General features: G+C 41.6%; 1 protein-coding gene across 4 annotated transcripts in view; it reads right to left on the minus strand.

Annotated features, from left to right (window-relative positions):
- RIPOR2 (RHO family interacting cell polarization regulator 2) overlaps window positions 1-24,560 on the minus strand; it is a 445,875-nt gene that overhangs the window by 383,780 nt on the left and 37,535 nt on the right. The window lies entirely within an intron of this gene.

Raw genomic sequence — 24,560 nt, forward strand, 5'->3', positions numbered from 1 at the left:
AAGAGTGTCTGTGTTGTTGCCAGTATAGTCTTTGTGCAGGAAGGGATACTCTCCGGCACACAAACCATCCTTTGAGTCTATTTCCCTGTTTTAGTGTGTGATTTGAAATGCAGCACATGCAAAGAGGAAATAAAGAGAGGAAATAAACATATTTCTCTTTGTTATGCCAACCTCAGGCATGTACACCATTTTAGTGCAAATCCATGCCTTTGTAGATAGGTTTTTGTGTTAAAATCCACAGGTGACTGCACTGGAATACCCATGCACCACCATGGAATGCCTCCCTGACACAAAGTAAAGTAAAACAGCGCAGTGCGCTGCGTAAACCAACGTGAAACCTTTGTAAATCTGGGACTAGATCTGCCATAAATTTGCAGACTTTCGAATTCTGAAGGGGCAGGTAACAAGATTTAGCACCTCCATGTGAATTAAAGAGTAACTCGTAATGAGGCCCTTCTATCTTTCTTGTAATACCATTCTGGGAGGGTGACCAGATTTTCAGAACTAAAAACCGGGAACAAACATAGAAATAGGATTAAATATTGACACGCCATTCAGCGATATACAGACGTGTCAACATACACACTCACGTTTTATATATATATGTATATATATATATATATAATCATCTATATAGCACAAAGATTTCTTGTTTTAAAGAACAAAAATAAGCCCACAGTTCGTCTCAGATGCTGAAAAAAGATTTTATTTCAGCACCCCTGATGCATTTCGTTTTTAAATTTAAAAATGAAAAACACCCCCCTTGTGCCCCCTCCCAACAGACCTGCCACCTCCCCGTTGCTGTCAAAAGCTCCAGCATCTGATTGTTGATGAGCGGGCCCAGACCTATTTTCACCCCTCATCAAATCCTGCTGTGCTGCACAGCGGGTGCCTCTGTAAGTGTGTCTGTGGTGAGATAAGAGGGCCCGATAAAAGTGAGCCTGCACAATACTGTGATTAATGTGCACTTCATCCCACCCTCTCTCAAAAACTGCGATATGATTTTGTTTTGACAAAAAGAGTCAGGACACTGAGACAGTCCTTAAAAAGCGGGACTGTCCGGGCAAAACCAGGACGTCTGGTCATCCTACATCCAAGTGCGATGGTGGTAAAGCCTTGTATTCAGGGGCGTAGCTTCGGGAGTGGTATTTGGAATGTTACACCCCCTAATAAATATCTTTTCTGATGAATAGTTGGGTGCAAGTGCATTCAGTGGGGGTTGGTGAGGTGTCTGTCGGACCTCACCTGGGATTTTCGCACGTACACACTCACTCATCTCTGTTGTGACAACTCTAAAACATGTTACTTTACAACATATTGTGTTTCTCTCACTCAGTAACCTACCAATGCGCACACCTCTCCCTTTCCACGGCCTCTTAAGCCTCTCTCATGTGCCCTGCTTGTCGTATAATCAAATGCTCCCTTGTCTTCAAGCGTCACAATTAGCCTGAACACTACTGAAAGCACACATTTTGTGCATTAATCACGTTTACCAGAAGACGGTCTGTGCAGGGACTTCCTGTTCCCAGGTCCTCGTGCGCGCAGCGTCATTCTGGCGAAGGGAAGACGCACACAAGAGGCCTCGAGTGAGCGACGCATTCCAGCCGCTTCACTGCTTAGCAACCAGAGGAAGTCAAGAGTCCCCTCAGCACTTGATGAGGAATCGAGCCTTTGCAATTGTGCTCTACCCTCACTTTGCTACTTTTCTTCGAAAATTTAAGAATAGCGTGGTTCTTATTTAGCATGCATGGAAAGCTGGCTGAGAGTGTCGGATCTCCTCGACCTTAAATAAGGACAAAGGCAAGCAAACACGATTTCAAAACAGTAATACAAGTGGCAGTTATGGAAATTATAGTAGGATAGCACCATTTTGCCATGTCAGTTCTAGGAAGGCTGAAACCCTAGACAAAATGATGTGCCTCGAGAAGTTAAACTTATTTTGTGAAATCTTTTGAACCGTTATTTTGTTTTGCTTCAGTAAACGTAAGCATTGTAATAACCATTTTTTCTTTCTGTTTAAAGTTACATAATGAATTATTTGAAAGTGCGGCTGTAAACTATAAATAAACTATTTTCTGTAAACCCGCCCAAAACAAATGTATACGCGTTGGATCACATACAGTAGGGCACGTCGCATTCGGATTTCCTTGCTTTTTTCAAATTTTGCCAATGTGTTGTCAGGATAAAACATCTTAGTTTTTTGGGCATTTCACTTTACACCGCCTAAATGTCTGTAATGCCGTATTCATATTTTGGGTTATCTGCTCAATGACACTAACATCGAGGCAAGTGCTGCACTGTACACAGAATTTCCTTTCCAGGATACCGCCATGAAAAACAAGCATTGCAAAAGCCAATAGCTCCCGCGTTATTGACCTATTGGCTTTGACAATGTTTTCTGTTTATGCGGTGCAGGACCAGCAAAAATCAAAATGCTTTTGGCCATGCTGAGCAGCATCAGAAAATAGAAAAAAGGAGAAAAGGTGAAGTGAAGCAGCTGTTAATGACTGCTGTATCATGCTGTAGCCACACATATGGGTGACGTTCTGGGTACATAAGCATCACCCCAGCATGGGCACACTTAGGGAACAATTTGGGCACCATTTTCTTTTATTCCTATTTACAGATAAAAAAACCTATTTGTGTGAAAGTGCTTTTCGTATAGCAGAGGGCCCTGCAGCAAAAGACAGCTGCTGAGCCACATCCAAAATAAATAAAGTACTGCAAGATGTGGGGGAGTGGGGTGGCAACAGAGGCATATGAAATCACTTTAAGGAATGTGGAGAGGCCCGGTAATAAATGGCAGCTGACAGGGTCTCCAAAAACAGAAAAATATTGCCACTACCACATTTGGTTAAAGGGAGCCCGAGCACTGTAGGAGCAGGTTGCGGTGGTGGCTGAAAAGGCGGTGGCGGGTACTTGAGGGGGAGGGGAGCAGCACAAGAGAAGAGAGTAAGAAAACACATGCACACCCATGGAGTGCTTATGTAAAAGAAAGACAGTTGTTCCCTAAATATGAGCTCTCGAAGGATACTAATCAGCCAATCAAAAGTATGGTAAAGTGACTATGATCCACAAGAAGAAGAAAACAAGATAACAAATAAAAGTAAGAAAGCACCAATATTATAAGCAATGGACAGGTTCTAAGCCCACTGTAAGTTTTTGGTATGATCCACAAGAGACTTTCGCCTACAAACAGCTAAAAGCTGTCTGGTAGGTGAGACCTAACAACTTTTTCTGTTTTTGCAAAATTACTGTTCAATTTAAACTTCATTGTATTTAATATATAACATATGAATCTAAAATCATGAAAGTTGAATGTTCAATTAAGTGAAGAGCCTGATGTGTCTCTTCTCAGAACGGATGAGAAGCATCAGGGAGATTGTGATTGCCTGTTGTTCAGAAGTCAAGGACTCCAATGTCTCCAATGAATCACAAATTAATCTACCAGAAAAGCTGACACACACACAATTTTCTGCCATTGTAGAATTGGCTTGAGTGATCAGAATCATCACACATGTTGAAATGCAATAGTTTTAACAGAAATCTAACACATGCACCTAATAGCATTTAATCTTCTTCCCCTTTTCTCTATGTTAATTTCTTTAGCATTATTACATCTCAAAAGTGTATTAGCTGGTAGTTATTAATTAGGTTTTAATCCAGTGACACTTTGACACGTTATGTAAAGTTTCATGTACTCGAAAAAACTCCCCAAAAACGTTTAATGTTGTTCTTCAAAACTTTCAAAGTGCTGTATTCTAAAGAGCAGAAGAAGAAATAGTAATTAAATGGGTATACAATAATACAGGTACCACAGCTTAAGTATTTTACTGAGACAGCAATAGGTGGCACGAATGCACAGTGGAGGAAGGAGCCGTGCAGGAACAGCCAGTTCTACCATCATCCAAACATTGTTTTGCCATTTTTTACTTTAGATCCTTGGCCCAAGTGCTTCAGAGCACTTTACAATAGAACCAGCCAGCATTACACATTTCCCCTTTTTGACACAGAGATTAAGCTTGCCAAGAATCACAGAATGTTGAACCAACGCTGGGATTTGAATTTGGCTTTTAATGTTACAGATTCAGCAGATCTACCCACTGTGTTAGAGCTCTTATCTATTATGGTCTGCTGGAGCAATGGTGCTGGACAGTTTTTCAGAGTGGAGGCATGGCCATTAATGTTATATCATTGAAGTAATAGAAATTGTAAAAAAATCAAAGTGTCAAACAAAAAAAAAGTGTAGCTGTGATGAGGCAGAGGGTTTGTCAGGAGGAATAATGCTTTCTCCCATGCCTCGTTGTAACTCAACTGCCACCTGTTTTGTTCCTCCCCAGGATGATGAGAACAGGCCCTTTAAGCCAGAGAGCAAGGAAGTAAGGTGAGCGGGTTCTCATTGCAACCTTTACGCCCATAAACCAGCTAACGAGAGAGAGAGACAGGAAAGGACAATGAATCAGGAATGAACGTGATCCAAGACGAAGGAGGACATGGAAGTGAAACGGAGAGACAGCGGATTCAAGACACCAGGAGGAAGAATGTGGAGGGACACACTGGAGACCAGCCTGACAAAGGATTTTCTATGCCAGCAGGAACAGTGCAGTGAGAGTACCAGCACACAGACCGTAGCACGAGGACAGTCCGGAAAAAAACCTGCTGAGGCGCCCACCGACCCAGCCACGTTCTAGGAGGAACGTGGCTTCACCGGGTATTCAGAGTGGGGATTCCCAAGTTGTCAGTTGGAAAGGAATAGAAAAGCGTCAAGAAGAGATTCCATATCTGACCTACAGATGAATGCACTAGAGACCCAATACATTCTGGAAAAAACTTCATAGAGCTGACGGTCCCTTATTTCAGGAAGTCCTATACCCTGACAGTAGCGTATGTGCTATTCAGCAGGAGAGTGGTAAGGGTGTGAAATGTAGCTAGTGGTGCATTTTGGAGCACTGGTGAGGTAGTGCACAATAATTTACAAACAATACATTTTCTGTTGAAATGGCCACTAAATTTGCATAGACATGCAATTTTACTAGTAAAGCTATATAGTACAAAATCGATGTGTGGAACTCGGCTGTTAGTGAATGTTTATCATCAAGTAAAGTGTCTTGATTTGCTCTGATCATATTGAAATCTTTGATTCCTTTACACTTCAAAATGACCAACAAGTGCTTCATTTGTGCTTTTTCTAATCACTGATATAATTTGAAATATGTGTATAGTCCATGCTCCAAAATGTAAAGGTGTGTTAGGATAAAAACTGGCAAAGGACAGCCTTTCATTTGTTTACTGTACCACAGCAGGACTGTCACTTTTACAAAATCCTCTCACTTTGAAGTCAGAGAAATAAAGGTAAACACCAGTTTCAGAATAAACAGCAAATTGCTAGAAAATGTAGCATGACATTTGACCTTTGTCTTTGAATGCACAGCAAATGTGACAAGATAAACACAAAATTTAGGAGCATTGCTATGGCTCTTTCACCTTCTGAACTCCAGCATATTTCTCCCTCAGTGGCCCTACTTCCAACACCTATGGCCTTGAGACAGCATTGTCTGCACATGGTCTACAATGGACACAGAATGCAAGCCTTGTGTCCACCACAATGACCACAGAAATAGAATAATGATGGCAAAGACAGTAATGCCATGTGAAAATGTTTAAACGCAAAGTAAACGTTGATGCTGAAAGCAAGTTACATTAAGCGTCTGTATAATTGCATGCCAGGGGGAATTCTGCAGTGTCCTCCGCCCTCACCACTGCCACCACCCACAGCACAGGTCAATGTTTTCTGGCGTTAGTCCCAAGGGCAGCAGCCCACCACCTCGTGGCTCACCTCTGATGCCGCCACAGGTAGGGCCTAGCCAGGACTTCAGCCACGGTCATCGCAGATCAATCAGCTGCCATTTTAGGCCCGGCTTGGCAGTGCCACATTTAGTGATTCAGGAGCAGTCACTGTGCCACATACCTTCAATGCTTATGTTTCTTTCGGGGCAATCAGAGTCCCGGGACCCCACCCCATGTACTCAGTCCGTATTTTATAGCATGGATGATTATCTTGGAAACCAGCATTCAGCAGATTTGAATCCCACCCGGGGAGCTCACTAAAGTGCGCCCACCTTACCGTGGGCTTGCTGGCATCCCCGTTAAATCTGTACTTAAATACAAAAGAAGTTGATATGTTGGCTACAATTTCTTGCCAAATCGATATTATAATCTCAATATTCTGGAAAGGGGGTATTAGAGACCAGTAACCTATGACAATGACAGACTTCTAATACAGTAAGTAATGCTCCTGCCACATTGAGCAGCACTACAGACATATTGAGGAGCACTACTGGCATGCTAGGCAGAAGAAGTATTCTTTACATGTATGGAAATTGCCCAGGCACATATGACACCATCCTGACCACTTTTGGAACATGCAGGCATACTGACCAGCTTGTGACCATGATATATTTATCATCACTATATAATTACCATCACCCTGGTCTACAAACCGGTGCTCTGACATACTTATTCACGTGCTTGTATATTAAACAGCACCTGGTAGCAGCTTGGTATACAGAACATCGCTTTTATACCACTGACGTGTAATCAAGCAGGCACAGTCGGAAGCACCTTGGTTCACCCAAACACTGCATGTATTATTGAGGTGTAGCCATTCATAATATTGTCCCCTGGAAAATGTAAGTCACATTTAGATATGACTCACCAACACTCTGGACCATATGTACAAAGGGTTTTAGTAGACACAAACCATCTGATTCGGTAAATTAGAGGGTTTGCAAATCCTAAAACCCTTTTTGAAATGTACTAAGCCCATTTGACGATTGGGAAAAGGTTTTCCAAATGATCAAATGGTTAGTTGAAACCAGCTCAGTATTTGAAAGGGGCATGTTAAAATAGGCCCATAAAAAATACGATTACTTATGGTATGAATTAATATTGTGTGGCCAAAATCATGGCGTTTTTAAACATGTCTCATTTCCCTTTTTAGGAAAACAGGCTGCATTAAAAACAAATATTACTTTATTCAAAATCAATCACAGACATGGTTGTCTGCTAAACCCACCAGGCCACCATCTCTCTGATTGTAGACAATTGTAGTGGGAAGCACATTGCGACCTATCTGTTTTATAGTAATGAGGTAGGTAGAATTGCGACCCATTACAAGGATATAGGTCGATTTGCAAAATACAAATTCATTTGTTAACATATCGTTGTCAAATTGCAACCACTTTTACCAAAGCTGTTTTTAGTACTAAAGGATCTCTCTTACACAGTTACATCACTTTAACATATGATCACAACTTCCTGCCCCACGATGTCACCCGTGCCATATTTCCTAGTTTTATACATGATGCGGTGCTCAAGGCTAGATTATTCCGTGAATTCTGGGACGTGTAATCATGTTTATTCCACTAAAAACAGGACTATAAGCCCCAGGATTCAAAGGAAAAGAGAAAGGCCAGCGGGTCCTGAAGCTTGTGTTCGGACAGCAAACTGTCACATAAAGGTTCAGTGTATGAGACACAATTCATGCACACAGAGAACATATACACACATTGGGTTCAGAAATAAAAGTCATGCAGAAAAAACAGTCAAATTTTGATTCTGAGTGTGGTAAACGTGCCCTTGTTCCTTTTTCATGTGTTTTGCAAAATGCACACATCCTTCTGCTTTTTCATGAATACTTTCATCACTGTTTCTTGCTAAAGGGAAAATCTAGTAATGTGATAAAAGCAACACGTCATCGCTTGTACAACTTTGGTTTCACAGTAAAAAAGATGTAAAACCAAGCACCTTGGTGTGGCAGACATATCACTGTTAAACTAGATTTCCAATGCATTTTGGGAGGAGTAGTCTTGGTTTAGCTTGAATGAACCAATTGGGCTAAAAAATCATCAACAATACTTTGTAAATGGAAATTGCCAGGGCTGGAAAAGTTGTTCTTTGGTGTCACAGAATCTTCAGGCAGCTCTACACAAGTGCTGTGAAGTGGCCCCTGTGTAACAGGACACCTTTCTCATACCATGGCCTTTATCTTTGCATTTTGCATTGGCACTAACGTTCATTTCTCCAGTTATAAATACAGACCTATACACCCCCGAATGCAGAGTGTTGCTGTCTATAAAGCTAGAGCCAGAGAGCACACATTTCCCAGGGCCATGTGTGACTAACACATCCTGTCCAAGTTATTCATTATATTGTGAAACATATAGTCCTGATTTTATGATTGGGTAAATAGGACTACAAGTCCCAGAATACAAAGGAGATGCTTGGATGGATCAGCTACCCAGGCATGGATATGGAAAGTTTGAGAGCCCTGTGAGACCAACTATATGTGAAACACGTGCCATGCAAACACACCCTTGTTATGCCCAAATGCGTGGCTGAGGATCCTACAGATATGGGGGGTGTTAGGTGTCAGATTAATTAGAAACGGTTCCAATGCCATGTTGTCAAAGCACTTCATGGCATGTAGAATAGATGCATCAAATCCTGTATTTTCCTTTGTATTTTGGTACTTTTTTGAGCTGATACAGTTTTGATCTTCTCACTTAAAAGCAGGTCTACAGATAGCAGAACCTGAAGGAAAGAACAAGACTTGATAACCTCTCATAGCTGACATTCGACATCCCTACCAAAGAAGTAAATCCAATGAAATATTTTTAATCACTTTCTCAGATATACGTCCCCAACATTTAAAACATTCCTCTGGGTCAATGACATATCTCCCCTACTTTCAGAAACTGAAATTCCTCCTCTTTTAATCTTCTATTACACCATGCACACTTCTCCTTTGTTTACCAACCTATCCACAAGAGCTGCTGAGTAATACCAAGTAATATATGTTTTTATTTTTGTCTTGAAAAAGTGATATATTTGAGTGTGCGACAAGCAGTATTTTAGTGGTTCCAAAGTTGTTCCTTACCTGAAAAGTAGAATCAGCTAGCTTGGAAGTGTGGATTGTGCCTGTTGGTATCCAAGGAGATTCTGAATAGAGGAGCACTTCCCTCCACAGAGGTCCGGGCTTGGTGATTGGCTTTCCAGCTCCCAGGCAACTTGAGCCTTCCTCTCACACCTGCACTGGGCATTTAAGTTTGTGGAGGAAACTCCAAGACAGCCACCTCCATTTTGTGATGCCAGCTTCTCTGCACCCTAAACAGCCCAGTGAGCAAGAGTCATAGAAGGCGGTAAGACCACAGACTCTCTGTATTCTTGTTAATTGTAAATAAAGTGTTTTTCATCTACCTGTGTCTGTTTACATTTGGCTCCCTGTTTTTCTGCAAACTTGGCGCCTTTAAACTGCTGTTTTTTGTTTTACCTCTGACTGTTTGAATTTTCCCTCCTAGTTTTTCACAAAGACTGCATTAAGCTACCCACCCATACCCTGGTTTACAAAAGGCTACATAGTGTGTGTTTAGGAGATTGCTTAATCTGCTCTGTGGTTTCAACTGTGTTTGGAAAGTGTATGCACCACCTGTTTTTGGCTTGAAAACGGGATATAATTGAGTGTGCGACAAGCGGTATTTCAGTGGTTTCAAAATTTCCCCTTCCCTAAAAAGTAGAATCTGCTAGCTTGGAAGTGTGGATTGTGCCTGTCAGTATCCAAGGAAATTCTCAATATAGGAGCACCTCCCTCCTCCCTTCCACAGGGGCCTTGGCTTTAGGTAACTTAGACCTTATATAAGTTTCTATTGGCTGTTGCATTTGTTGTTGTGATTGGTTGTTGGGGCTAGTATTTCTATTGGCTTTAGGGTTTAGGGTAGTGGTGGGCGGAGCTCACGGAGTTCTATTCCGTGGAATTCTGCGGAGTTGCATTAACACTTTGTGGAATTCACTGAGTTCCGCTTGCGGAGCACTGCCACCTGCCCTACCACCATAGCCTGAATTATGCACCCAATCACGGAAGCGCTAAGCAAGGTCGGGCCTGGGTAGTAGTACTAACTAGGCCATACCCTGCTTCCAAGATCGGGTGCACCGCATTCAGGCCAGGGTGGTATGTCAACCATAGGCAGCGCAAGCTGCAATTCCAGGCCTCTTTTGCTGACAGAGCCCACCAGCCTGGAGCCTGCTGCTCTCAACCACACCTGCACACTTCCCTTCACCAACTGCCCTCCTTCACAAACTTGCTACGGAGGGCCAAGCACACCCCCTGTCTTGCACCAGCCTTGCAATCGCTTCCTCTGCACTTATACACAGCCTCTGACCGCCCTTTCTTTAGGGCCTAGCACTAGAAGCAGCAAACCAGCTCACCACTAGCTGCCTGATATTTTCATAAAGTGCCTACCCCTGCTTGCCACTGGGCTGTAAGGTACTCTCTCAGGCCATACACATCTCTTTCTGGCAGGAGCTGCCGGACTACACTCAGCAGCTGATGCTCCCCCAAGTCTATAGTTCTCCCTGCTGGCCTCAGCACCATACGACATAACACCACTTCCTTTCCCAGGGCCTCTGGTTCCTCTTATCCAAGCATACAGACCGCTCCCTTATGCAAATACTATTCATGCCCAGTGCCTGCCCCCGTGTGCACACAGAAGAGAAAGCGAAACAAGGGTCTTACCTGGCTGAATGCTGCCAGGCTGCTGAGGACAATGAAAGGAGGGAGGCCTGGATCCAGGGTTGGTGCCAGTGTAACCCCGGAGCTTGCAGTAGCGCCATGCCCTGCCACTGTGTGGCCCATAACTGGGCTGCAGTGTGCACGGGGTGAGCTCCACTCCGCTGATGGGGCTAGCGAGTTTTTGGCCAAACTCCAGGTGGAGCACAGAGTACCAAAAATTCTGTTAACGCCGCCAACAGAGCAGAGCTCATTGCCCACCCCTAGTTTAGAGTTTGTGTTCTGATTGGCCGTACGGCTAGGGTTCCCTACTGGAGTAAGAATCTAGGGTTTGCATTCTCATTGGTACTAAGGCGAGGGTTCCTATTGGACTAATGATTTAGGGTTACTGTTCTGATTGGCTGTTAGTGCCAGGGTTTTGATTGGTACTAGGGCTAGGGTTCCTATTGGACTAAGGGTTTAAGGTTACTCTTCTGAGTGGCTGTCAACGTAGGGTTCTGATTGGCAGGTAGGGCTAAGTTTCCTATTGGACTAAGTGTTTAGGGTTAAAGTTCTTATTGGCTGTTATGGATAGGGCTGTGATTGATTAATAGGGCCATGTCGCCCACTGACTCTAGGGTTTAGGGTCAGGATTCTGATTGGTGAGGGTTAGGGCTAGGTTCCATTGGCCAATAGGGCTATTTAAGCATAGGTCTCAGGGCATCTCAGCCTGGGTGTCGAGGCTAAGGGCAGTTGCCTGTTTGGGACTGGTCAGGGCTAGGGCTAGAGATGCTGGCCAATTTTCCATTTTTCAGAAAGGACCTTAATACCTCATCATACTCTAACATCCAAACACAATATCAGCAAATGCATTCTACACATACACCACAAACAAAACTCATGTAGATCTCAATGTCTTAACAACCACTACGGAACCGCACAAACCAAACTTGTACACCATTCTGCCCCAACTACAACACTATGGCACCTTCAGTCTCACACAAAATACAACTCTGTCCCAAACCACACATCAACACATTACAAACACAACGCAAAGCCACATTATACAAACTATAATGCATCCAGATACATGCTCCCTGTTTGTACAAAACACCAGCTCTTCCCTCTACTTACTCATAACAGCCACCTTTTCACAAAAACGACACCTATACTCAGCCTTCCATCATACCATCCACAAACACTCTTTTTACCATTTAACACAACTATTGACTCCTTACACTCTAATCCACCACACATATTAGCTCTTCAGGTGATCAAATCTAACACAAACAAGCATAACTCTAGCGCATCCCCTTTTACGCACAACATAGACAAACACATCACCACCCCTCATACTTTTTAAACACCACTCACCAGCAGTACCTCACATACAAATCCTTCACAAAAAAACACTACATCCATATCTCTTCTCACTACCCCACAAAAACAAAACACACACACTACAGTACATCAAAATCACACAGACTTTCAAAATACTTTCCATCACACCCACTCCCACCCTCCTCACCATACAAATAATACAAGTCCAAAACCAACTTTACTCCAAAATTCACTTTCTTCACCGCCCACATCTACCACAAACACCCCACCATAGCAATACTCATTCATCCACCTCTCATCCATTGCACAATTTAGAGTCTTACAATATCACCCACGTGCTTCACCACCACCCCAATCCCATACTCCTTCCACACTAAACAGACACACAAAAATATACATGCCAGTCTTCACAATTTCGCATCCCCATGTCTATTACACATGAAGGCTACTCTACAAAGACAACACAACTTACCATCCTGTTCTCAACCACCATCTGCACCACCAACACATGCAGACCCAACAAAATGCCTTTTAAGCCTACTAGACGAGGAACACAACAAACTTCAGCTGCACAAACTTCACAGAATATACAAATCAACAATCAAAAAAGCTAAAAAAAAAGTTACTACTCAAACCGAATTCCAAATGCTATATCTGCAAAAAAAGAATTGTATAAAATGCTCAACGAATTTCTAAAACCTAAATGCATGGCAGAAACTCATCCCATTGCTCAAGATATCACAGAAAAACTGGCGAATCATTACACAAACAAGGCAGCCATGTTGGACTCCTCTTTAAAACAAAGCAAAACCACAAGTGCCATCCGGTTTTCAAAAATCCCCTCCAAGAATAAGCCAACCCAGCCTCTGCACTTCTTCAAACAAATACATTTATGGATCTGGTCAAAGCAAGCAGGCCTTCCGGCTGCCCTTCTGACCCTTGTCCACGACACATCTTGAACAATATTCCTTTATCTACCTCTGCTGCCGCACCAGTAAGAAGAATCATCAATACTTCTTTAACTATGGGAATCTTTCCTGAAGATCTTAAAACGGCATACATATGACCGTTATCAAAGAAAACAAACCTGGACCCACAGGACTCCAACAACTACAGACGGATTACAAATGGTCCTTTCCTGGGCAAACTGATGGAGAGAGCAGCTTTTGCTCAGATGTCACAATTGAAGATAACTCCATACTTTCAAACTACCAAACTGGATTCCGCCCGGGAAGAGGTACTGAGTCTGCCCTCATCGCCATCTGGGATGATCTTAAAAATACAATAGACCACAATAGAATTGCTGTACTACTTCTCCTGGACCTCTCAGCTGCCTCTGACACTCAAATACAAATACTCTGCAAATCTGGTATAAAGGGGACTGCTCTCGACTGGATCACAGCTTACCTTCAAAACAGAACTAATGTCATCCATACTCCCCCTTTTTCTTCTAAACCCAACTTCACAAAAGCAGGGATCCCTTAAGGCTCAATCATCTCACCCATGCTTTTCAAAATCTACATTATGTCATTACAAGTAACGATCAATTAATTTTAACTCATTTGCTCCTTAAACTGGAATGCTCCAAAGACATTGCACATTCACAAATCTTCAGTTGTCTCAGAGCCGTTGATACGTGGATGACATGGATCCATCTCAAACTGAATACTTCCAAAACTGAAATACTCACATATGGCAATTGGAAAACTTATGACCCACTCTGCTCCTGTCCTGACAATCTAGGGCCACCACCTCCTAAACTATCATAGGAAATAAGAAACCTTGGAATTACTATGGACTCCAAGTTAACAATGAATGCTCAAGTGGCAAATTAGCAAGATCAAGCTTCATCACCATGGAAACTCGGTGACGCATCTTCCCCCACCTCAGATTTCCACACAAGGTGCTGGTTACTCTTTGTCTTCTACTATCTAAACTGGATTATGCCAATGACCTCTACCATGGATTATCTCTATCTACTATAAAAAAAACTACAATGCATTAAGAACTTGGATGCCAGACTACTTCTGCATGTAAAGCCAATTGCCCACATCTCCCCTGCCTTAAGAGCCCTACATTGGTTACCGGTTGCCAGAAGATCCACCCTAACTGCTTTCCATCACCCAGAAACCAATACATGGAACAGGACGGCGTTTCATCAGGAATAAAATCACCAAATACATTCAACAAAGAAACCTTTGCTCAAGATTGGCACCCCGCCTCAAAAGACCACCATGCAAGAAAAGGACAATAGGTGGTACATTTTCTGTGTTCAAGCAGCCAAACTATGGAATTCATTATTCTACACTTGACATGTTCATAGGTGATAACATAGTTTCTATATAAGCTTCTTGATTAGATGCTTATGAGTCACTGTTTTTATTTTATCTATCACAATACGTAAATATTATATTAATTATTTATCTACAAGCATTTCACTACTGAAATATTGAGGAAAGATAAAATACTGTTATGAAAATAGACAAAAAATTTAACTTCAAATACTGTAACTCTTGAAAGCCTGTGCTTATACAATACAACTTTAAATCTCAATATATTATATTCCTTACACATTTATTCCCTTGATTATGTAATCATGTATTTTTATATTTACTACTCTAATCCTACTGTACAAAAGAAAAAAAAAATTACTCTCTCAAAAGCTCTATTCTGCCTGGTCTCGGAACATACATGCCCTTCTCTGTCCCCGTCACTCCCATGGCCCCGCCCACTTTTATAGTAAAAACATAATAAACAGTGTTTATTTTGTTTTTACTATAAATGTTTTGCAGCTCCTGCTACTGGCGGGGAGGTAGGGGGCTAGAGGTGTGGCCCTTCCGCCCTAGCCCAACCTATTGTTACAATAGGCTGCATGTTAGCTGCGTTTCAAACCAGGTCTAAAAACGTGAGCCCGATGGAACCGGGTTTTGAAGTAGAATCGAGCATGTATGGAAATTGTTTTTTAGGGAGTTTTCGAAGCAGGAGTTGAGATTTGCCACCACGTTCTAAAGAGGTTAAACAAGCCTGCTCTTTCAGGGATACTTTAAGGCTCGATTCTGTTAGGCATTGTTAAATGATTGAAGACAGGCTCGTGCTAATCTGCAATCCCATTTTCCTTATTTAGATAACTTTCCTCTGCTTCGGGAGCTATCAGAAGCTGAGCAGTGTGGCATGAAATTAGCAAACACGCAGAGAGTGATTTGAAGGTTAAATACTGTGACCTTCCGTCTTTTGCACTGAATAGAGAAATCAAGTTACCAAGATAATCAAAAGTTCCCGATTTAAATATATATTAGGGTAGTACACAAACGGAGCCAGTCATGTCTGTTTTTCCTTAGTTTTGTAAAGTGCCTGGGCGCAAAGGAAGCAAGCTGCGTTGCACCCGAGCCTGCTTGAGAAGGGCCAGCATAGTGTTACTTCCATGTCAAAGGGTAAATTAGTCCCCTTCCCCTGACTAACTCAGATGTCCCATGGTTAGGATCTCCGTTGTGTATCTGTTTGATTAATTGTCACAATAAAGCAGGTGGAAGCAATACCACTGACTTTTGTCTGGTCACTAAAATGATGACAATGTATCGTCCAATAAAAAAATGAGTATTCTGGTTCAGCCGTCACTGTTGCAAAATAACTGGACCCCTGGGCTACGTTCATAACGTTAGGCTTCGTGGCGCATATCTGACAGAGCTGGGCCAATCTGATGACGATCTCATTTTGAAAACCAACAACTTTTGAGTTACTTTTGAAACATTGTATGACCGTCTTGTTTACAAAGGAGCATGGTACACTATCCTTAGGAAGGAAGCCCGCAAACGACAAATGCTTTTCAACATCCTGTCAGCTGTGCCTTGGAGATGGAAATAAGAATTCTGTTTGAAAGGTACTGCTGAAAACGGTAGCAGAAGGGATCTCTTGTGGAATATAGTGACTTTTAACTATCAGAGATTTAAATATCATTTGGTGATATTTCATTCAGGGAATTACTATTAAATTAGTGCACTAGAAGTTAGCATATGGCAATTTACCAGTTTCATTCAAAAGCCTAGCTGAAAAATTAACATGAGATTAAAAAGTGTACACGTTTAAATTATAGTGGACATTCTGATCTCCACTTGTTTTCGATATCACGTATTACAAGGAAAGATGTTGCACATTTATGTTTAGTGAATTACAGACAAGAATTAATATTAAAACAAGTTATTTTTTAGAGAAACAGTACAGATGGAAAGAATATTATGAGTATTAAATGAACATCAATTAATCATACTTATATTGAAATACAATGAAATTATTGACATGAGTTACATGTGTGCAGAAAAATAAATGCACGTTTAAACTAAAATGTATCACAATGATCACAATTAAATCATTTGCTTTGTGTTACACCTGACAGCCTTAGGGTGATCATCCCCCAACTTTCTGCCTGCCTCCCTCTACTTTTCTGACACTGTTTTTGCTGGTTTTAGGACTCTGCACATGTTACCACTGCTAACGAGTGCTAAAGTGCATATGCTCTCTCCCTTAAACCTGGTAACATTGGTTCACACCGAATGGGCATATTTGATTTACTTGTAAGTCCCTAGTAAAATGCACTACATGTGCCCAGGACCTGTAAAATAAATGCTACAAGTGGGCCTGCAGCACTGATTGTGCCACCCAAATAATTAGCCCTTTAACCATGTCTCAGGCATGCCGTTGCAAGGCCTGTGGGTGCAGTTTCACTGCCACTTCAACAACTTGTTCTTTAAAATTGCTTGCCAAGCCTAAAACTCCCCTTTTGCTACATATAAGTCACCCCTAAGGTAGGCCCTATGTAACTCATAGGCAGGGTGCTATGTAGATAAAAGGCAGGGTATGTACTTATGTGTTTTATAGGTCCTGGTAGTGAAAAAAACTCAGAAATGTGTTTTCCACTACTGTGAGGCCTGCTCCTTTCATAGACTAGCATTGTGACTGCCCTCATATACTTTTGAGCTGTAGATTCTGATCTGGAAGGAGTAACCAGGTCAGATTTAGAAAGGCCAGAATGGTAAGAGAAAATCCCGCTTATTGGTGAGGTTGGATTTAATATTACTATTTTAGAAATGGCACTTTTAGAATGTTTCCAACTCCAAAGTTTCATGCCACACTGCTCAGCTGCTTATTTCTGGTCCAGGGAGGACCTGGATTGGCAGTTCGGGCTGGGCTGTTCCCATGAGGAACAGGGTCAAGACTGATTTGCTGGGTCCAAACTGGGGTGGTGTGGTGAGCAAAAAAACCATGGATTAAACCCAAATCTTTGTGCCTGGGGTGAATGTTTGCATTGTTCAGCATTCCGTCTATCATCTGTTCCTTTTGTATTTGTCGCCCCAAGTGGGGAGAGTATTCCCAGACGTGGGTCCCGTGCTCAATGCGCCACTGGATTCAAGCTAGCCTAGCTGATGAAGGGCGATACCTTGAAACGGTCCTAGGATGCTTGTTTCTGGTCCAGGGAGGACCTCGCTTGGCAGTTTGGGCTGCACTGTTCCCATGAGGAACAGGGTAAAGACTGGTTTGCATATGGCTGGATGCAAACTGGGGAGGCGTGGTGAGCAAAAAAAGATGGATTAAACCCAGATTTTTGTGACTGGGGGTGAATGTTTGCATTGTTCAGCATTCCGTTCATCATCTGTTCTTTTTGTACTTTTAGAAAGTGGGCATTTCTCTGCACTTAATACCATCTGTGCCTTACATCCTATCTCCCATTCACGTCTGGTCTGTGCTGGGTGACAGCTCCCTTACGCATTGCACCCGGACAACTACAAACACAGGATACTCAGTCACATCTGCATTCATCTGCATACTGAACGGGTTGAGAGTCTCACAGTTACATTTCAAAGGCCAGTGGCCTGCCCTCACACAAAGGACTGATATCCCCCTACATGGACCCTAGCAGACATGACTGGGCTAAAAGGGGAACTTGTGCACTTCAAACCCACTCTTTGAAGTCTCCCCCACTTCAAAGGCATTTTTGGGTATATAAACTGGGTCTCTGACCCCACCAACTCAGACACTTCTGGATGTACACCTGAACTCTGTCAGAGGAGCTGCCTGGCTGCCAAAGGACCTGGACTGCTTTGCTGAGAAGGACTGCTGCCCTGCTGTTGTCCTGCTGACCTCTGACTTTGCTGGAAGGACTCTGCCTTCCCCAAAAGTGCTCTTCAAAGGCTTGGAATGAGCTTGCCTCCTGTTTTAAAGTCTCAGGGATAAGCAAGGATTTCACCCACTAGCTTTTAGGTAGTTTTCTGACTTCAGCAACACCAGGAAAAACTTCAGTGACACCAACATTGATGCCGCAGCCTGCTCCTGCTCCATGGACATTGCTGCATACAATGACCGTGGGGTGCAATGTAAGTCCAACGTTGCCGCAACACCATTGACATCATGCAGGGTCATCATGATGCCGCATATCCAACACATCACGTCTTGATCAACTGGATCTATTGACCCCGCCGGGTCACAAAGGACCGACGCATCGCCACCAATGCCGCAGCAGCTCTCCGGACGCCGTAAGGGACTGACACCACACTGGCCCCAATGACACCTCATCTCCCTGACTCTGTGCAACATCTTTGTTTCTTCTTGTTCAAAAGGCACTGTATCTGGGATCCCTGTGACTCCGTGACAGGCACCTGTGGCGTCGGATTATTCGAAACAACCCAGTGAATGATGCCGTGAAAGGCCCAGTTGGAGCTATTGTGTTTATAAGTGCCTTAGTGGGATTTAATCTTTAAAAATTCATAACTCTGCTTGTGTACCATGGATTTTCATAGTTTCAACCTTATTTTATTCAGATAAATATTACCTATTGTTCTAAACCTGTGTGGTGTATTTTTGTGGTGCTTTCACTGTGATACTGTATGATCTATTGCACAAATATTTTACACATTGCTTTCTAAGTTAAGCCTGACTGCTCAATGCCAAGCTACCAGAGGGTGGGCACAGGATAATTTGGATTGTGTTGAGACTTTCCCTGACTAGGATTGTGGTCACTACTTGGAAAAGGGTGTACACCTCTGCAAACTAGAGATCCCCTTCCTAACACTTTGAAAGTTACAGCATACCTAGACCTATTCGTAATCAAACTAAAAGATTTTAATTTGTCTCATAAATGAGAATGTTCTTTTGGATGGCATAAAGTGCCATCATAGGAGGGACTGTTAGGAGATCAAATTTTTCTAATATATTAGTGGCATAGAAGTTTGCATATGGCAACTTACCAGCTTCATTTGAAAGCCTAACTGAGAAATTAATATGAGATTTAAAAATGTACATGTTTGAATTATGGTGGACATTGTGATCTCCACTTGTTTTCGACATCATGTTTTACAATGAAAGATGTTACGCATTTATATTTAGTAAATTACTGACATGAATTGATATAAAAAAGGAGTTATTTTTAGAGAAACAGTAGAGGTGGAAAGTATATCATGAGTATTAAATCAACATGAATTAATCATATTTATATTGAAATAAAATGAAGTTATTAACGTGAGTTACATGTGTGCAGAAAAGTAGCTGCATGCTTAAACTATTTAAACTGAAACGCATAACAATGATTGCAATTAAATCATTTGCTTTGCATATTTGATTTAAATTGTAAGGTGTGCAATAGGTGTGTTGATTTTCATTAATATGTATTTAGGCTTCCTTAGCCAGACTAGGCCTGGAAATTCATTGCGCTGTACTAATGGAAACTGCCAACTTAGTCTGTTTCCTTTAACCTAAATATTTTTCCTAGGCTGCTGATGTGTTAGTGAATGTTCTATTTTATTAAAGACAGGAGAAGCTTTTAGTCAAATCAAATGCAACAGTATTTGTTCTCACTGTTGAATAAGGCAGGAGCACTATTGTAGCAACATAAGAATGTTAGAATCATCCTGTAAAAGCTTGAGAAAATTGTTCCATGTTTCAAATTATTATAGCTGTTCTAGTTTGTCAGAACTGTATGAAATCATCAAGACGACATTGCACCATCTCTGAGAAAATCTGGAATAGTTGAAAACCAGAGGGGTGTCCACAACTCCAATTTGATGTTGATCTATCTGCGCAAGATGAGTCCAACTTGAGGTCCAATCAGGATTCTTTTTACATTTCTAGTTAGTGAGAGACTTGTGGAATTTTTAGTCAGCTTCGGAACATCCTCTAACTTAGTCTGTTGATGACCGTCCTGAGATCCAGTCCTATTCTCTGCCTCCCTCTCTGAACCAACCTCTCTCTACCTTTGTCTGTACAGAGGTACTCCTTTTGAACCATCTTCCATGTTAAGTCTTTGTCACTTATCCTAGTTGTTCCTGTAGTCGTGCTTTGCAGTAATGTATGCTCTTTTTAATTTGAACTGCTGACCTGTTCTGTTGTGCAGCCCGTGTTCTGCACTGCCCCTGATGCTGCTGTCTTCTGATGCCGTGACATTCTGAGTGCTCTGACCGACGAATCCTTCCTGTCTGCTGTACCATCAGGAGAGGTATAATATGCAATGTTGTTTTCCTTGTTTTGTTTTCAGCTTAGATAATTATACCAGTGGATTTTTATAGTGAGTTACCCTAGTTAGAGAATTTTCCTAATTATTTTTGTCTCTTCTTTTGTTTTTGCCTGCATGGCAAGTCCATTCTCACACATGCATGTTCAAATTCATACTAGGGATGAGGGTGTCCCAGCCCCGATTACTGATTGTTATTAATAGACTTTAATGATAACTGATGTCACTGTCATCTGCTTTGAGAACTGATTTTGATGTGCCTGTTATTTTTTTGTTGGTTTGTGTTATTCTTTTGGAGTTTTTAATAGTATTGATGTTTAGTAGGCTTAATCTCTTTAGCCGTTTTGGTCAGCCTATTATTTTCATGTATGTTTATAGTTTAGTTTTGCACACCATTTACGTTATTTTGGCTTTGTGTTTGTAGTAAAGCTTTGAAACTTTATTCAGTTTGGAGTTTTGTTTCCGTGGCCAAATTGGTCATGCTGTATAAGATTATTTATATTTTCATGTTATTGGTTTATGTTAATTGAATATGACTACCACTCACTTCACTGAGTCCAAAGTTCTGGTTGGCCTCTAGGTGGGTGGGACGTGTTGTGGTGTCTCACCTGAGTACACACGGTTTCTGAACCTGAGGCGGAAAGAAGACTTACGTGTTTGTGCTCCAGCAGTAATCAAGGAGAATAAAGAAAATATGTTGGCATCGGGATTAACAGTGGCTAGACAGAAACTCCTGTTTTCAATACGTTGCAGGTAGTCAGTCATAAAATCCAGCATACATGGGAAAACTCTTTTGAAGCAATCTCGTATGAGAAGATCAAGAATGTCATAACAGCGCTTTGAAATATTTCAGGTGGAAAAGGAAGTACCCCCTACAGTTTCTCAGTTTGAAAACACGTGACTCAGGTCTAGATACGTAAACCAAGTGATTCACAAAATTAGAGGACTTTCGGCTGCAAAATTGATTTTTGGATTCACTAAACCCATTTTGCAATTCGGTAAAGGCTTACTAAATTTAGAAATGGATACTGAATCCCAGTTTGGAAGGGGTGTGTTTAGAGCGACCTTCCAAATTACAATTTGGTATCAGATGTATGCATGAATGGTTTGCAACTGCAATTCTTGCTGCAAATGATTGAAAAGTGACTGACAACTAAAAGGAAGTGCTCACTCATTTGCAAAAGGGAAATGGTTGAATTGAGACCTCTCCCCTTTTTGAATATTAAAAAAAGTTTGTTGGGAGAAAGGTGGTCGGCCACAAGACCACTGCCAACTCGTAATCAAGAGTTTTTACAAGTGATCTTTTCTTTTTAAACACCATCCTGTTTCGTTGTGGAAAATAGAGTAAATTTTAAAGAAAATTTTACTTTATTTAAAGGCAATAAATGCCATGGTGGTCTGCCGATCCTACCTGGCCACCATCCTTGTGATGGCCTCAAGTCGAAGTGAGTCACAATTTGCAACTTACCTCATTAATATTCATGAGGTGGGGTGGGTTCAAACCCACTCCAAATGGGAATTCTGCAAATTAACCTATTAGTGCATATGTCGGTTCGCGAAATCAGAATCAATTCATAAAAAATTGATGTACAATTTACAGTTGTATTTTGTGAACTGATTCTTAGTACATCTGGCCCTAAGATGCTGCTTGCATTCAGAATGTTAACGCTATATTGGTATCTACTGGATAGTGAACTTATTCATGTGAGCTAATTAATGAAAGTCACCACATTAAAGAGTTATAGGGAACCAGAGTGAAGCTCAGAGTTTTCAGAATACATGTTATATTTCACAAATGAAGGTTCAATCAAGATTAAAACTCTCAGAATGCATTAGGCTATTAAAGAAAGCTCAAGATTTGTAGCATTTTGTTTGAGGTGACAGGGTGATAACATTTTCCAGATATGAGAAAAGACTTGATGCATATGTGCAGACTCATGTGTATGACACTGTGGTGACAAAAAAGGCAATCTGACTGTGGAGAATGGTGTGAGATCACAAAGTCATCCAATGGGGCAACAACATTTGGACTTTAAAAAAGAGTCCTACAACAAAGCCAAGCCAGGTCACCTTTTGGAATAACGTTGCCCACCGCCCACCTCTTGACAAAGAAAGGGATTCAGCACAGAATCTTCAACTAAGAGTTGCCAGAAGAGGTAATGGTAGAAGTTTGGTGGTAAGGAAACAATATGACTCTGGGGAATAACACTAACCAATCACAAAGCTGACATCATTGAGGCCAGTTTACAACACAGCAAGTCTTAGGATGCCAAATAGCAAGACTATCCTAATCTAAAAAGGGCAAATGATGGGTTCACACCAATACAGCCATATCACTAGCAGCCAAGCCTCGGTGGAGTGCAGCATGCAGGGACAAACTGGCAATAGAAGGCTAAGCCTATAGCCTGTACGGTTAGTCCCAAGGAAGGTCAGAAGCCAGAAGATCTTCAAAGACCTAAAATACCACTACACTGTTATATTTGTCATGAGTTTTGCTCATTGAGATGAATTGCATGATTGTGACCTACTACTTTTATTTACCCACCTGCAAGCGGTAACAACATTTTTGTTAATAAATCTTCGGTCATTTCAACTCCAAAAGTGCTATGCCACAGGGAAATCCAATTGATTAAATGTATATTACAGTGGATTCATTGTTGATTGGTTCTAGAGCTCGGGCTACTTTGCGAGACAGTCATAAAGTGGGTGGGAAAATCCTTGCAAGGTATTCAAGCAGTAGATGGGGAGAGAACTGGATTGTGGATAGGGAAGAGGCTCAGGAAGAAGAAGGGAGCAAGAGGGTGGAAAGGGGGAAAGCTAGAGCGTGAGGAAGGGCAAAGGAACACAGATGAGGTAGAAGGCACTAACACAAGATACATGCCATGCCACAGTTGTGCAGCATAATATTAACTTCATTATTTTACCGATCAACTATACTGCTGAGGAAGAAGTGTTAGCAGATGGTTAAAATGTTTGAGGTGAAATTGAAGATGCTCATAGCAGACTTTCCCTGTAGCAAGGGAATACCAGGACGAAATGGCTTATTAAAGTTTTATCCCCAGTCTAATTTCTAGCTAAAGCATTTGCATCAAATACATACAACCATAAATGTTTAAAACCGTTTCACTATGACCAATTCACTAGAATTCTTCCTAGAATGCATAGAACATAACAGGTATGAATGGTGAATAACGCGTAAAGGACAGCTAATAACTTGAGATCTCTGAACTCTACAGTTTGTGGTCTTGTGCACCAGCCTAAATAAGGTCGATTCAATCGCTTACTGCAGCTTGAAATGTCTGAACCACATAAAATCTTGTTTAGACGCCAAACCTCATGCATGCACATTTTCTGATTTTTAGACAGAAAACAGGAAATCCAGTATCTTGTTCAGATGTAAAGCACAAATCATCAGAAAACAAAGTATGCCAATGATTCCTGTGCTTTATGGATCTTGTGCGCCATGCAATAACACAGCGATTACAAGATCTTCCAATCAAGTAGGGCATGCCAGGGGTTAACCTTAGATCTGAAGTAGAAATGGGTGCAATGTGCATCAGGACAAACACCTCTGCCAGGAAAGTGATCCCTGACTGCTGAACAATGGTCGCCTCATTCTCTAAGGAATATAAAAACACTATGGTAATTAATTAAATTGTATACTTTCCAAGTCATAACCTGGTCCTAGAGTGGAGATGCAAGTGCCCTGCTGTTTAAAAGTTCTCATTTGGGTTGTTGTCACTCCCACATGTGATGTATAACAGTAGACTATTAGCAAAGGTACTGATGCACTTCTTAGGAAGGCTAAAAAGCAAGCCATGAATTTATTGTATTTGTTTATTCATTCCCGGTTATTCTGTGCTGGTATGATGTGCTAGAAGTCTCAGCTCATCAGTTAAAATTAACAATATTCTTGCATATTTATACCACATCCAAATGTTATACTTACAGTTTTCCCAGCCTATTTCATGTGGGTTACTAGCCCACAAGAATTATTAAAACACTTGACCTATTACTACAGGTAAAGAGATAGCTGCCTCTCTCATTTCAGACTTTTTGAATTTTTGGTTTATGTAGCACAAACTGTAGTTAGTGAGGCTGATAGTCTCATGGCAGATATGATGGCGGAGGCAAAATATATATTTCTTACTCTGTGGTGGTCAATGTTTTTTGTTCGACTAA

Source organism: Pleurodeles waltl, chromosome 2_2 (genome assembly GCF_031143425.1).
Source record: "Pleurodeles waltl isolate 20211129_DDA chromosome 2_2, aPleWal1.hap1.20221129, whole genome shotgun sequence".
NCBI lineage: Eukaryota > Metazoa > Chordata > Amphibia > Caudata > Salamandridae > Pleurodeles > Pleurodeles waltl.